This window comes from Caretta caretta, chromosome 1, assembly GCF_965140235.1.
Source record: "Caretta caretta isolate rCarCar2 chromosome 1, rCarCar1.hap1, whole genome shotgun sequence".
NCBI classification, from domain to species: domain Eukaryota; kingdom Metazoa; phylum Chordata; order Testudines; family Cheloniidae; genus Caretta; species Caretta caretta.
The window spans coordinates 289,047,244-289,061,750 of NC_134206.1; positions in this window are offsets into that span (position 1 = coordinate 289,047,244).

The window sequence follows — 14,507 nt, forward strand, 5'->3', positions numbered from 1 at the left end:
AGCAACTCACATCAGGGAGATCAAGGGTGGTTGCTGAGCCCGATTCCCCAATCTCTGTGTTAGAATTTGCATAATCGCAAATACTTCATGATTGGCATTTCTGCGTTCATGCTTGTCATGTACTGCCTCAGAGAGAGAGTTTGGGGAATGAAATAAAGCAAGATCTAGTCTTCCTGTGGTATTGCCATCAGTCAGGAACTGAAATATGAGAAGGCTAACTCTAGGAACATACGAAATTGCCATATTGGATCAGAGTTATGGTCTGTCTAGTCTTGTATCCAGTCTCCAACCCAGAGAAGCACCATACACTTCAAAAAGAGGTGCAAGAAACCCCACAATAGGCAGATAAGGAAGAATCTACTTCCCCACCAACGTCTCTTCCTAATTCCTAATAGTTACAGATCAGTTAAAACCATGAGATTGGTTTAATACTGATCTCAATGTATAAACAGCTCCTTAAATTATTAAAAAAAACTGGGGGGAAATGTAAAAAATTAAAACAAATGCATAGACCCCCTTAATTCTTACCCATGTTTGTAAAGTGCTTTGAGATCCTTGGATAATTGGTATCATATAAACACAAAATATTATTACTCTGGACATGCCTTATTAAGCCTCCCAACCCTTACAACTTATCATTAGCCTCCACTGCCACAAGGGCAGGGGACCGATTAAAGTTGAAGGAACTATGATCTTTCTTGAGCCTTCTTCCCCCATTCATATTAGTTTTATGTTGAATAATATAAAATGCCTTTTTTCTTAAAGTCACAAGTGTTCTCTCATTTGAATAACAATGTATTTAAAGACTTAAATGTTAGGAATAAATGATTTATATTTATGGGAAATACTTATTAAGCAAATGGTTAATGTGGTGTGTTCAGATAAAGCTCTTGCTTAGAGGAAGTTCATCACAGAGTGTGTGAAACTGACAGGAAGTTACAATGAGATTATTGGCAAAGGGAGTGGGTGTGGAGGAAGCAGAGGCTTTCTGTTTGTAGCACAGAGATAGAAAAGACAAAAAAAAAGATTAAATTTCCCCAAATTGCATGATAGTGGAAAATTATTTGGTATGCCGCTTGGAGTCCATGTAGCTCATGATAAATATATAGTAAATACTATACCTCAGAGTGTTAGAGCAGAGGTGGCCAAAGTGCAGCCAAAAGAGCAAATAGATCACAGCATTAGATGTTCCATCTAGATCCAAGGCACTAAGAAAGTGACAAAGAAGTTCTTATTTTCCCCTTTAAAAATATTTTTCTTCAGAGCATTGCACTAAAATAAAATCCAAAACATCATAAAATCTCTTCCAAAGTCCAGACAAATATCTTGATGTTTTACAGCTAAAACGCTGTACAATACTTTGATAATGAACCCTTGTACGTGGCAGATAATTCAAGAGAGCTCAGGTTGCAAAAAATGTAGTACTTTTTTTAGACCCCCTTTCAAGGTAAAAATAATTAAGCTGAGAGACTTTAGTTGCTAATCTAGGTGAATTTGTAATCGTATATTTTAAATAAAATTATATTCATGGTGTTTCTTGTAAGTATTTTTACAGTAGATTTACTGAAAAAATGTGAGAATATTTGTGTCTCAGTATTTATTTTTTCTATTTGTATATATTTTTGTCAGCTCCCTCAAAAATTCAATATAGAGATTAAAAGAACAAATTGGAGGACATCTCCTCCTCCCTCTGGTTAAAAAAAAAACATACACAGCTTTCCTCTGTGAGCTAGTTTAATCGTGTACAGTATTAAGTGCTAATACACATGCTGTTAATTATAACAGGAGTGATAGCAACCACAATGGTTAAGATTTCAAGTTAGTTTCCATTATGAAAATATTTTACACAGTGCCTTTCATTACCAAGTGCTTTACAGACAGTGGGCCAAATTTTGCCCTTTGTCATACCAGTGATCAGCTGGAGGGGTTTGGTGGGAGTTTATGTGAGCCTTTTGTTAACAGAGCTTGGCCTTTGAGCTTCATGAAGGGGAAAATCAGAATTTGTTTAAAAAAATTATCCTTTGTGTTAGTGAAGGTCAGTTTTGCTGGAACTAGGGGTGCTGCCTCACCTCTTGGCTTGAAGTAGTAATAAAAGCCACTAAATACATGGTTTCCATCATCAGCACTCCCCTATAAAAATGGTTCCAATACCCCTGTGAGGGTGGCCTTGAAAATGTAAATTGCTGCAAATTGATAACTAGGCTCAATAGAAACAGGCAGCTAGGATTCATTTCTGCAGTAGGATGCTGGGTCTTCCCCCTTCCTCCCTTTTAATGTAACATGAGTTCTTAATTTTGAGGTGTAAGTCAAAGAATCACCTTGCTAACCCTCACCAAAATCCTCAGGCCAGTCATACTCATAATGATGTGACTGTGGTGAATGGAATTGGTTATGTTTGGGGAGGGAGGAGGCAAAATATTGATTCACAGACCCACCCTGCTTGTTAAAATGTTTTGGATTTAACGGAGGCTATGTCTACACTAGCACTTTTGTCAGTATAACTTATGTCGCCCAGGGGTGTGAAAAAACTATCCTTCTGAGAGACATAAGTTACACCGACAGAAGCGCCAGTGTGGACAGTGCTATGTCGGCAGAAGACGCTTTCCTGCTGACATAGCTACCACCGCTCATTAGAGGTGGTTCAATTATGTTGATGGGAGAGCTCTTTCCCATCAGAAAAGAGCAGCTATACAAGCGATCTTACAGCAGCACAGCACTGCAATCTAAACAATAACAAACATCAACATTACTTACAGAGTCTGTTTTCCTCTACTTAGACTACTTTATCTGAGATAACAGCAGTATGTGTAAAAAGTGTGGAATAAGGTCCAGCATGACTGCTTTCAAAGCACACTACTCCGTATCATAGGGGGATTCAAGAAGATGCCATTAGTCTTGAAACTTAAACTCTTAAAGTAAGGGTTAATTTGGAAACAGAAAAGCCTTCTTTATTTTATTTTCTGTTGAAAAGATCTGTCAAATTGCATTGGGCAGTCAGCTAATCAGATAAGGAACAAGATTGTCACAACAGCAATGTTTTGGGAGGACAAAATTAAGAATAATGTATCGAGTTGAACTAGAGAGGGAATGTAACTACCTGAGGTGGAATGTTGCCAGGATCTGAGCTAGCACTCCTACCCTTGCAAAATATCTCATGGTATTTTAATGATTTCAAGTGTTAGGACCTTGGCTTTACTTCTCTTTCAAGAGACAGCACTTCCACAATGCGCGTGTCATGAGTAACTAGCTCAGTACTGACTCAGAAAGAGGATTACTGCTTCCTGAATCACCAACTCCGCTTCCTGCAGTACCTGGATTTTTCTTAGAAGTCTCCCATCAAAGGCACAACCCCACTTAACTTATGAGAGGGATGAAACCACATTTCAAGATATTAGGACTGCATAGAGTTTAACAAACCAAATTTCAGTTTCTCCCATGTGACTCTGAGTTGCATACTACTGGAAATTGACACAAAGCCTTTCCCCGCTCTGCTTTTATATACTTTGTAGAACATTGCATCTAAAATAAAACCTAAAAAGTGCAGGTAAAGAGAGTGCTTGGGCTAAGTACTGCAGTTCTGCAGTGAAGTAAATGAGAGTTTTGTTTGAGTTAGAAGTCAGATGCACGAATAGTGTTGATGGGCTCAGAAGGTACCTGGGTCCAGCCCAACTTGATCAGAAGGTCAGGGCAATCAGTCTGATACAGGGATGGTGTCCTTGTAACTCTGAGACCACTCTTTCCCTTGGAAAGAGAAAAATAATCTTACCTCACCGAAAAACGGCAGGGTTTAAACTTGAAAAAACAATATTCTTGAACCTTAAAAACTATACTTTGATTTGTATGTCAATTTCAAAATGTTGGCAACTTTTTATTTTTTTTTCTTCTTCATATTTGAAATAGTCTTTAAAGGCCAAATTCAAAACCTATTGAAGTCAGTGGAAAAACTCCCATTGACTTTAACAGTGTTTGGATGAAACCTTAAATTCATTGATCTTCCAAAGTTATGTAACATTTAACAAAGCTGATATTTAAAAATAGCTCCATTTCTGGTTTGACCCAAAATTTAAGCAAAAGTTAGTATATTTAATAATGACTGGTCTAAAAATATTTTCTACTTCTGTTGTTGTTAACAGGGAGTTTTGAGAGGGAGTTCTCAAGATGAAGGAGGAGCAAATACAGGACCCTTGGGGTAAGTGGATGTCTGTAGTGTGTGTTTGTGTTTGGGGGTTACTTGCTGTTTGCTGAGCTTGTGTTTGTTTGTTTGTTTGCTTGTTTGTTTGAAGGGCTGTGCGCTGTGGCCTGCAGTTGGAAGCTGGGAGCTTCGAAACAAGGTTTGAAACCTAGAAGCCTCTGTTCTTTGGCTGACCCTTAGTCAGGGGGCAGGGCTATCAAGAAGGCCAGGACTTTATAAAGCAGTGAGCAAGTGACCAGGGACAGCTAACAGGGAGTTTGGAAGGGGAGTGGGAAGGGGGCGAGGTACACTTGCCATTCTTTAAAACCTTTAAACTAACCTATAATCAAAACTTCTTGATTTAATCAAAAACCCTATCATTAACCTAGGTAGCTGTAGGAGAACATGCAGGCAGAAGCCCAGCAGAGAGCGGGTCGTTATCCTGTTTATTGCACTCAGTGTAGCATATATGATTACCTGCCCATGGCGTATGTGTGCATTTGGTGCATGGAACTCCTGGCCCTCAGTGACCATGTACGGGCTTTGGAGGCCAGAGTGGCAGAACTGGAGGAGCTAAGGGAGGCAGAGAGGCATGTTGATGAGGCTTTCCGGGACACTGTAGATTTGTCCCACCTCCGGTCAGACAGCCCCTGCGCTGTTAAGGAGGGTGAAAGGCACAGAGAAGGAGAGAAGTCAACAGGAACAAAGGGAAACCTTCCCATAGTTGGGACCCTCCTTCCAGATGATGTTGGGGTTTCCTCTCGCACTGAGGTTACCTCTCCGGGGGAGGGAACTCCAGTCATTAGGAAAAGGTAGGAGTTAGTAATGGGGGATTCGATCATTAGAAACATAGATAGCTGGGTTTGTGATGACCGGGAGAATCGTATGGTGACTTGCCTGCCTGGTGCGAAGGTTGCGGATCTCTCGAGGCATCTAGATAGACTTATGTGTAGTGCTGGGAGGAGCCGGTGGTTGTGATACATGTAGGTACCAATGACATAGGGAAGGGTAGGAGAGACGTCCTGGAGGCCATATTTAGGCTGCTAGGAAAGAGACTGAAATCCAGGACCTCTATGGTGGCATTCTCAGAAATGCTTCCAGTTCCATGCACAGGGCCAGGTAGGCAGGCAGAGCTTCAGAGTCTCAATGCGTAGATGAGACGATGGTGTAGAGAGGAGGGGTTTAGATTTATTAGGAACTGGGGAAACTTTTGGGATAGGGGGAGCCTATACAGGAAGGATGAGCTCCACCTAAACCAAAGTGCATCCAGACTGCTGGCACTTAACATTAAAAAGGTTGCAGAGCAGTTTTTAAACTAAGAGATGAGGGAAAGCCGATTGCTGCAGAGGCGCATGTGGATCGGACAGAGGAGTCTATTGATAGAGATTCTCTAGGTTTTAGTCAGGAGGAGGGAATGGAAGAGAAGAAAGTATGGGCCAGATCAGACGAGAAACATTCACATAAAGAATCTGAAACATCAGAAAAGGGCAGACAAATAAACAGTGACAAGTTTTAAAGTGCTTGTATACAAATGCTAGAAGTCTAAATAATAAGATGGGTGAACTAGAGTGCCTCGTGTTAAAGACAGAGGAGGGGGGAGGGATAGCTCAGTGGTTTGAGCATTGGCCTGCTAAACCCAGGGCTGTGAGTTCAATCCTTGAGGGGGCCATTTAGGGATTTGGGGCAAAAATTGGGGATTGGTCCTTCTTTGAGCAGGGGGTTAGACTAGATGATCTCCTGAGGTCCCTTCCAATCCTGATATTCTATGATATAACAGGTATCACAGAAACCTGGTGGAGTGAGGACAATCAATGGGACACAATCATTCCGGGGTACAAAATATATCGGAAGGACATAACAGGTTGTGCGGGGGGCACTATATGTGAAAGAAAATGTGGAATCAAATGAAATAAAAATCATTCCATAGAATCTCTATGCATAGTAATTCCATGCTCTAATAAGAATATAACAGTAGGGATCTATTATCGACCACCTGACCAGGACAGTGATAGTGATGATGAAATGCTAAGGGAGATTAGAGAGGCTATCAAAATAAAGAACTCAATAATAGAGGGCGATTTCAATTATCCCCAGTCAATATGGGTACATGTCACCTCAGGACGAAATGCAGAGACAAAATTTCTCGATACTTTAAATGTCTGCTTCTTGGAGCAGCTGGTACAGGAACCCAAAAAGGGAGAGGCAACTCTTGATCTAGTCCTGAGTGGAGCACAGATCTGGTCCAAGAGGTAACTATAACAGAACCGCTTGGAAATAGTGACCATAATATAATAACATTTAACATTCCTGTGATGGGAAGAACACCTCAACAGCCCAACACTGTGGCATTTAATTTCAGAAAGGGGAAGTATGCAAAAATGAGGAGGTTAGTTAAACAGAAATTAAAAGGTACTACAGTGACTAGAGTGAAATCCCTGCAAGCTGCATGGACACTTTTCAAAGACACCATAATAGAGGCTCAACTTAAATGTATACCCCAAATTATAAAACACTGTAAAAGAACTAAAAAAGAGCCACCGTGTAAGAGAAGCAGGGAGAGATAAAAAGGCATCTTTTAAAAAGTAGAAGTCAAATCCTAGTGAGGTAAATAGAAAGGAGCATAAGCACTGCCAAATTAAATGTAAAAATGTAATAAGAAAAGCCAAAAAGGAGTTTGAAGAACAGCTAGCCAAACTCAAAGGGTAATAATTAACTCAAAAGGTAATAATAAAATCACCTTTGCATTACACTGACTCTGTGGCAGAGGTGCATCAGGAGAATCTCCTTGTGTAACTTGCAGTAGCCTGAAGGCTGTTCTAACTTGTGCCCATTGCCAATGATCCCAAGGTGCTATTACAATATCCAAAGATTGCTAGGATGAGGGGAAGCCCTGGCCATGCCCCTTTGCCATGACCTTGCTCCCTACATCAGCCACAGGGAGAGGAATAGCATAGGAGCTGTTACACTGGCTCTGTATCATCTGTGCTGGGGTGATAAAAGCTGTACTGGCTTTAAAGCTGCTTTATGCCAACAGTAAAGAATTTGGGCCATGATCTTGATCATATAACCTAAAATTAAACTCATCTTTAAAAAATTGTGTTGTGTTTTTATTTTTTGCTTCTCAGTGTTGCTTTAAAGATTTATTTGATCCTGCTTTTCTTAACTATTCTTGTTATCTTCTACATAACTCTCTTTTTGTTAAAAAAGAACCAATTGACTTTCATGGCAACTTTGACTAAGAACTGCAAGACTGGTTCCAAAATGAACACAATGTTAGCTGCAGTTTACTATTTTTTTCTCTAATGCATATACTATAATTTATTCCAGACTCCATTATATTTAATTCCATTATTTTATAATATAGTTAAACTTTCTCCCTTTTCTTTTTCTGTATCTTTATTTTGTCTCCTTTTCATTTCAATGCAGCAATGTGAAGAAAAGCTTTCAAGCTAGCTCAGGAGTGTGGTTTTTTAATATATAATCAACTTTAAGATCATTTTTAAATCTGCTATAGCCTCCATAAAACTGAAACCTATTCTGTGAGATCAGCACTTGATCTTATTTTATTCATTTATGCCCCTTTTGTGGCAGAAAACAAAAAGGGACTGTAGCTGTTTCTTGAAGACACCCTTGTCAAACACCACTTTAGTCCAGAGTCTTCCTACATAGTATAGAGTTATGGGAAAGATTACAGCCTCTAATTTATAAGCCAATTTGTAAATTATTCTTATGAGTAACACTATTTGTTCTTTACTTTTATTTTGTAGATTTAGTGCTGGAGTGAAAACCCCGAAAATGGAAACCTTCCATTTACAGAATGTGTTTTGGAGTGGTAGCCGTGTTAGTCTGTATCAGCAGAAAGAATGAGGAGTACTTGTGGCCAAAAACAAAACAAACCAAGCCTGGTTGAGCTGCTGCCGAAGTGCTGCCGAAGAGGACAAGAGGGCCTGAAGGGCCCACCGCCAAATTGCAGCTGAAAACCCGGACGTGCTGCCCCGATGACGGATGGAGTGCCGCCCCTTTCTATTGGCCGCCCCAGGCACCTCCTTCCTTCACTGGTGCCTGGAGCGGGCCCTGCTTGTGGCACCTTAGAGATGAACAAATTTATTTGAGCATAAGCTTTCGTGGGCTAAAGCCCACTTCATCAGATGCATGCAGTGGAAAATACAGTAGGAAGATATCTATCTATCTATCTATCTATCTATCTATATATATACACACATATACAGAGAACATGAAAAAATGGGGGTTGCCATACCAACTCTTAACGAGACCAATCGATTAAGGTGAGCTATTATCAGCAGGAGAAAAAAAACTTTTGTAGTGATAATCAGGATGGCCCATTTCAAACTGTTGACAAGAAGGTGTGAGTAACAGTAGGGGGAAAATTAGCATGGGGAAATAGTATTTAGTTAGTGTCATGACTCATCCACTCCCAGTCTTTATTCAAGCCTAATCTAATGGTGTCCAGTATGCAGATTAATTCCAGTTCTGCAGTTTCTTGTTGGAGTCTGTTTTTGAATTTTTTTTGTTGAATAATTGCGACTTTTAGGTCTGTAATTGGGTGTCCAGGGAGGTTGAAATGTTCTCCGACTGGTTTTTGAATGTTATAATTCTTGACGTCTGATTTGCATCCATTTATTCTTTTGCGTAGAGACTGTCCATTTTGGCCAATGTACATGGCAGAGGGGCATTGCTGGCACATGATGGCATATATCACATTGGTAGATGTGCAGATGAACGAGCCTCTGACGGTGTGGCTGATGCGGTTAGGACATAGGACAACCTATGATGGTGTCCCTTGAATACATTTTGTGGCAGTTAAAACTTTCCCATGATGCCCCACCTCCTGGCATATGTTTCAGACCGGTTCTAGGGATAAGCAAATAGTTTAATTTTCATGACCATTCTATCCTTGACTTCTATGCTTAAACTGCTAATTAGTGCTGCTCATAGTTTGTGTGATCTGGACACTTATCCACTAGAAAATGAACGGAAACCACCAATCTTATTTTACATAGGATTCCAGGTAGTAACAACTTTCAATCAGTACTAAATTCAAAAGAGTATCCTAGAGGTAAAAAGCTCCATATGCCATTATGTAATGTATGCAAATCAACATTTATGGAAAATAAATCCTGGCAAACTATCTTTTTTGGATAAAATTACAAGTATGCTTGATAAAGGTAATTTTGCTGATGTAATGCACTAGAAATTCTGTAAGGCAGTTGACTTGGTACCGCATGACATTTTGATAAAAATACTAGAAAGTTGAAAAATTAACATGGCACCACATTAAGTGGATTAAAAGCTGAATAATTGATAGGACTCAAAATGTGATTGTAAATGGGGAATCATCTTCAAACAGATGTGTTTCCAGTGGGGTGCCACAGAGATTGGTTCTGGGCTCTATGCTATTTAGCATGTTTATTAATGACCTGGAAGATAACATAAAATTGTCACAGATAAAGTTTGTATATGACACAAAAATTGGTACAGTGGTGAATAACGAAGAGGCTAGGTCATTGATACAGAGTGACCTGGATCACTTGGTAAGCTCAGTGCAAGCAAACAATATGCATTTTAATATGGATAAATGTATTTGTATACATCTAGGAATAAAGAACATAGGCCATACTTACAGGATGGGGAACTCTATCTTGGGAAGCAGTGACTATGAAAAAGATTTGGGGGTCATGGTGGATAATCAGCTAACATGATCTCCCAGTGCAACGCTATGGCCAAAGGGCTAATGCAATCCTTGGATGCATAAATATCTTGATTAGGAATAGAGAGGTTATTTTATCTCTGTATTTTGCACTGGTGTGACCACTACTGGAATACTGTGTGCAGTTCTGGTTTCAGTTCAAGTTTGATAAATTGGAGAGTTGAGAAAAGAACAACTAGAATGATGATAGGATTAGAAAATATACCTTATAGTAAAAGACTCAAGGAGCTCAATCTATTTAGGTTAACAAAGAGAAGGTTAAGGTGTGACCTGGTCACAGACTATAGGTAACTACATGGGGAACAAATATTAATAGTGAGCTCTTCAATGTAGCTAATAAAGATATAACAAGATCTAATAACTGGAAGTTGAAGCTAGACAAATGCAGACTGGAAATAAGGGGCACATTTTTTAACAGTGAGAGTAATTAACCATTGGAGCAACTTACCAAGAGTTGTGGTGGATTCTTCATCACCCACAATTTTAAAATCAAGATTGGATGTTTTCCCAAAAGACATACTCTAGGCATTATTTCTGGGAACTTCTGTGGCCTGTGTTATACAGATGATCAAACTAGATGATCACAACGGTCCCTTCTGACTTTGGAATCTATTAATCTATTCAGCTGCCACTCACTTAACTTGTGTGGGCCACTTCAATTGCTCCAGAAGGGTATCTGGTAATTGTAAACTCTTCAGGGGGAACAGGACCATCTTTTTGTGCCGTTTTTGTGCAACAACTACCTGGTCTAGGACCAGGGCTCTTGAGCACTAAAGTAATATAAATAATTACAATGCATTTCATTTTAAGTGTCACAGTGACCAAGAGCCAGCCAGCAGAACTTGTGGGGGACCTGCCATTTCTTGAAAGGTTAGTTTAAAATATGTTAAGTGCTGATGGGTTGATTGTTTGGCACAATCAACCCATAAAATACATTTAGCTTATCTGTCATAAAATATCTGCAGTTCACTTTTTAAGGTTCACAGAACTGCCAAAATACTGCTGTCTCATATGTACAATCACACAGTATATATGCAATCATACAAAATAGTACATATGTACACGTAGAAAAATGTGCAGTTTAAACATAAACTATATACAATCAATTTATTCACACAAATTTGTTGGAAGAACAGTATACAGAAAAGATCAACCAATGAATTTTTTTCTATTTTTCTGTATATTTTTATTGTATCCTGATTTTGGTGGTTTTCCATTGTCAGCCATTTTCAGCCAAAATCTCTAAAAAAAATTCTCTCCGGATGAATAAGGGCTCATTAGATTATGTCTGCCTTCTCATGAAGTTTCATAAATCCTTCAAAAATTATGGGTATCGGAGGAAAATTTTCTTTAGCAAAGAAAAGTCCTGAGATATCATTTTCTTTTTCCTTGTCTGTGGGGGGAAAAAAGCAGAAAAATATGGAAAATCTCTTGGGTGATGGGTGTGGATGGAGGAGGTAGAATTCCTCTGGGGAGGAGGAAGAGGGCATCATAAGAAGATCTCTGGAGAAGAGGAATATTTCTCCAGGGTTTTAGGTGGAAAAATTTGGGGTAGGAGAAACAGGGAGGCAGCTGGTCTTTGGGAAGGAGAAGGAAAGAGAAGTTCATTATAGAACAGTGTATTTTTAATATATATCCAGAGTGAAATTCATGTAACTCCCTATCCACTTACCTACAGGTTTTACAAACAATTGTGCAGTTTTTGAGTAACAAATTTTCTTAGAATTTGCTAAAATTTTCCATGGATATTTTCAATGGCTCTACTGTGCTCTTACTGCGGATGTGTGTCCAAAGACACACTTAGAAGTGCTCTGGGAATCTAACTCTGAATTTTCTCACTTTTATGTGATTAAAGCCTCAACTTTTACAATGTATTGACATACAGTGTTTAAAAAAAATGAATATACAGATGAAATTGGGACAGAGGAAACATCTGAATGCCTCTGATTACCTCAGGACAACGGCACCTTCCTGGAGTTGCTCAGCTGCTAGCATTAATGGTCTTTATAATAACAAAAGCAGCATTAGATAAAAATCATTCAGATGAAATATCTCTAATTGTTTGAGCATATAAGAGTAATTGGCCTCAAACAGCAGCTGTGCTTGGGTGTGGTTTATGGATATCATCAAGAAATATTGATGTATACGCTATATATGGATGATATATGGATATAATCAAGAATTATGCACTAGGTGCTGTGTCATCCTCTCATTTTAATTGACAATAACTTTATCGCTTATCCACTCTCTGTATTTACAAATCTTGATTAAACCACAATACTTACAGTCTATAAAATCTCTGTGCATATATTGACATTTAAGTGTTACCTACTACTTTTTCTGTTTGAATAGTTCATCCACAGACTATAAAGGGCACTCATTTATAAACAAGAGTTGGTTAGTGCCAGCTGCCCATAGGAGACATTGAGAATATGTAATATAGTAGAAACTGTTTAATGAAGACATCCCAGTAGATGGCTTCTCATCCTGACTAAGCAGCCTTTATGAATAAGCAATCTTCCTCAGGCCCACTGTCCTGGGTGAGGTCTAGCCCTGTTGCGGCTGGACCCAGATGAGGGAAACTTTCAAGCTCTACAGGGCCACTATGAAGCTTCTAATGGACTGGAATGGAGCTGCGTCCGTCTACGTGGTGCTTACAAGTTCTGTAGAAGACCCTGTAGACATGTTTTGCAAATTGTACTCTTTGCTTCTCAGCCCTCAGAGATCCTAAAAGTGCCTCTGCTTCTTCCCCCTTATACGGGCTCACCTACCTTGTCTCTCACAGAAAAACGAAAATATTTTTGCTTCAACATTTGTGGCTCCTTTTTCCACCCAGAGCATTCACAAATCTACTTTAGAAAAACATATAGAAGCTCAGACTCTCCCACTCTCCTCATCTCCCATCCTGACACCACACTCCTCCCACCTCAAACACTGAGCTCTGTAGAAGTTTTATTCTATGGCTTCCACTACTAGAATGAAGTCGGGATACAAATTCCCCAGACTCAGTGTAGGCTACAGGTCCGCTGTCACAATGGGGAGTGACAGAATACTCCAATCCTCACCACAATTCTTACTGAATTTTGAGTATGCAAGACATCGGAATCTTCAGTTCACAGTTCTCTCAAAGAACAAAATCTATTCCTAAAGTTTTTCTCCAGTTCTGGTAACAGCCAGAAATGTAACTTCAGAGGAGCTATGCCAGTTTATACCAGCTGAGGATCTGACCCATTTTCTTCTTATAAGCAATGAAGAGCTGTAAATGCATAGATTATAAGGCCAGAAGGGACTACTGTGGTCATCTCATCTGACCTTCTGCATTACACAGACCACAGAACTATCCTGGTGTTTGAACTAGAGCAGATCTTTTAGAAAAATATCCAATTTTGATTTAAAAATTTCCACTGATGGAGAATCCACCAAAACCCTTGGTAATTTGTTCCAATGGTTATTTACCCTCACTGTTAGAAATGTGTACCTTATTTCCAGTCTGAACTTGCCTAGCTTCAACTTCTAGCCATTGAATCTTTCTATATCTTTGTCTGCTAGATTGAAGAGCCCATTATTAAATATTTGTTACCCATGTAGGTACTACAGACTGTGATCAAGTCACTGCTTAACTTTCTCTTTGTTAAACTGAATAGATTGAGCTCCTTGAGCCTATCACTATATGGTATGTTTTCCAATCTAATAATTCTGATGGCTCTTCTTTGAACCCTCTTCAATTTATCAACATCCTTCTTGAACTGTGAACAGTAGAACTGGACACAGTATTCCAGTAATGGTCATGCTAATGCCAAACACAGAGGTAACATAACAGACCTCTTTTATTCGATATTCCTATTTATACATCCAAGGATTGCATTTACTCTTTTGGTCACAGCATTGCACTAGGAGCTCATGTTCACCTGATTATCCACCTTGAATCCCAAGTCTTTTTTCAGAGTCATTGCTTCCCAAGATAGAGTCAACCATCCTGCAAGTGTGGCCTGTATTCTTTGTTCCTAGACGTATACATTTACATTTAGCTATATTAAAACACATATTGTTTGCTTGCACCTAGTTTACCATGCGATCCAGATCGCTTTGTATCTGTGATTTGTCCTCTTCATTATTTACTACTACCCCAATTTTTGTCTCTTCTGCAGATTTGATAAGTTATGACTTTATGTTTTCTTCCAGGTCATTGATAAAAATATTTTATAGTGTAGGGCCAAGAAGCAATCCTTTCAAGACCCCATTAGAAAGACACCTGCTCGATGATGATTTGCTGTTTTACAATTACATTTTGAGAACTGTCAGGCAGTTTTTTAATCCATTTAATATGTGCTACATTAATATTGTATCATTTGAGTTTTTTAATCAAAATGTCATGTGGTACCATGTCAAATACCTTACAGAAATCTTTTGCATCAAATCAATTACCTTTATCAACCAAACATGTAATATCTTAAAAAAATTAATTAATTTGACAGGATCTATTTTCCAGAAATCCATGCTGATTGGCATTAATTATATTATCTTCCCTTAATTTTTTATTGAGTCCCCAATCAGTCATCCTCCCCTCTGTTTATTTCCTTTCTTAGCTTGTCTGCCTAGGCCTGACCT